The sequence below is a fragment of the Mirounga leonina genome, unplaced genomic scaffold (assembly GCF_011800145.1).
Source record: "Mirounga leonina isolate KUSES-001 unplaced genomic scaffold, KU_Mleo_1.0 Mir_173, whole genome shotgun sequence".
NCBI classification, from domain to species: Eukaryota; Metazoa; Chordata; class Mammalia; order Carnivora; family Phocidae; genus Mirounga; species Mirounga leonina.
The window spans coordinates 70,357,005-70,359,426 of NW_023270447.1; positions in this window are offsets into that span (position 1 = coordinate 70,357,005).

A 2,422-nucleotide genomic window follows, 5' to 3' on the forward strand; every position below is an offset into this window, starting at 1 on the left:
CTCTCATTACCCACCAGAAGAGAGACATTGATTCCGTCCCCAGGAGAGAATCCTGAGCTGTTCCGGAGGGAGGGGCAGAGGAAGAGGGGAGGGCCAGCTGTTTGAGATTCTTGTTCTGCAGTCTGCTTGGTGTTGATTTTTGGTTCAATAAAGAGTTTGGCAAAGGTGAGATTGCATCTGCTGGCTTATCAGGAGACACGCTGGGGCGGGCCAGGTGTGGGTCAGGGTAGGTGTGTCTGGTTCTATGCACAGATGTAGCAGAGCTAAAGTGCTGGGGATGGAGGGGGCAGCCTTGCCAGTTGCTTGTCTTGAGCTCCTGAACCATCACTGTGCCCCAGGGCACAACTGTTAACATGGTGGGTTCTGGCAGCATTCTGCAAGTATTCTGAACTAGGAGGAAGAAGCGATGGTAGAGAGGGCAGGACTAGAAATGAGGCTTTTGCAGGGGCACAGACATCTAGAGATTGTTAGGGAGAAAGAGGAGAGCAAGTTGCAGTGGTTTTTAAATTTTTCAGTTACCCAAAAAATTTATTTCAGTTACCAAGATTTTTTTCATTTGGCTAGTTGGGTACCACCATATTCCCTGTGTGTCTCTGTGTCTGTGTGCATCTGTGAGCGTCTCTGTGCATCTGTGTGTATGGATGTCTGATTGCATGTCTGTGTGTGGGTCTCTGTTGAGTAAGTTGGGAGAGCCCTATAGGATGACTCTTCCGTGCACCTCTTGTGAGCTCCCCGAGACTGGTACAGGAGAAAGCCAAGGGTCTTGGCCTGGGAGGGAGTGGGCATTCAGGGTAGGGTTGGACGCTGGTGTTAGGGCTGGATGGTGCTGCTTTGCCTGGGGCCAGGAGTGAACTCCTAACAGCAGCTACAATTGTAAAATATTTCAGTGTGGGGTGGACCTTGGGAGAACGGAGTCCGAGGACCCACCTGGAAATTAGCTGCCCCCTGGCTGCCTAACCCAGTGGGAAGAGGCAGGGCCTGGCTTAGAGGAAAGAACTTCTGGCAGCACCCCTCACTCCTCACCCCCCTCCCCGGTCCTAAAGGGGGTACCCCGTCCATCCCTCTGGAAGTCTACCCATGCACTAGCCTCGCTCTGGACCGTGCTGTACTGGGAAGGATGGGGACTTGGTTGTTTAGGGGAGCCCCTCTTCTCTGCCCCATGAGCTCTGCTGCTGCCCTACCCGCGGCCGACAGCAGAGGGGGCCCTCGGCCTAGGGATGGAGGTCGGGGCTAGCCGACCGGAGGACGAGCTGGGGGCGGGGAGAGGTACGGAATTGTAGCCCGAGGGACCGGAAGCGGGGCCGGGGGTGCGGTGCGGGGGCAGAAGGGGGACACGGAGAGGGGACTGAGGGGACTGGACGAGTGAAGCAGGGGAGGGGGCGGGCCTCCTTCGGTAACTTGACCGCCTCCGACGGGCTGGTGAGCGCCACAGCCTCGGTGCTGTATGTAAATGACGCAAATTACTATGCAACCTGCAGCTTGATCTGAGTCGGCAACTTGGGTCATTTTCCTAATGCAGTTGGGGCAGGTCAAGTGGAAGACGGCTGCGCACCCCTTCTCCCCAGGCCCGGGCTTCCTCCTAGGGAGACAGGAGAGCGTTTGCTGCCTTCTCAGGGCACTCAGGGAAGAACCAGCTCTGTACTCTCGGCCGGGACTTCCTTTCGGAGCTTCAGTTCACCCCCCCCCCACCTTGCAAATGGGGGTGATGACTCGGCCTTCTAGCACCTCGCCCCGCAAAGACGGCTAGAGGTGGACTGCGAAATCCTGCAGCGTGCTTTGAGGCTGGGGGCTGGACAGTACGACCTCCACCCACGTTTTGGCCCTAGTCCACAAGCCTCTTTCCTCGCCTTTCTTGCAGCAGAGGCCAGGAGCAAGGATTAGGCGAGCTGTTGCTAGGGGGCGTGACCGGCGGTTGCTGGGCTCGAGGGACGTTGCTAAGCAACGCTGGGCGGGGCTCACGTTGCTAGGCCTGAGTAGGAGTCCCCAGGGACCGGAGAAGTCACCTAGCTCCCCTCGGCTTCAGTGGAAGGCGCCCCCCGAAGCTGCCCCGGGCCTCAAGCTTCCCCCGGGCTGAACGCAGTTTCCGAGGGTCCTTTCCGTTCACACCCTCCGAGACTCTGTGATCCTCTGGGCTCTGGAGTGAGGAACCCTGGGTCTTTGTGCACGTGTCTATGCGCTTGCTGGAGCGGTAGAGGGGGAGGGGGGTCGCATTTGGGTTTCCATAGCAACCGCTCCTGTGTCATCCCATTTCTCCCGAAGGTTTGAGCAGTAGCGTGTGGAAATTTGCATATATCTGCATGTCATTAACATAGAGGCGGGGCCGGAACTTGTTTGGGCAACTATCCCTGGACAGTTCCCTTTGCTTCTCTCATCCCGCCTGAGGGGCACGTGGGCCGCGCATGCGTGAGTGTTTTGCTTGTTA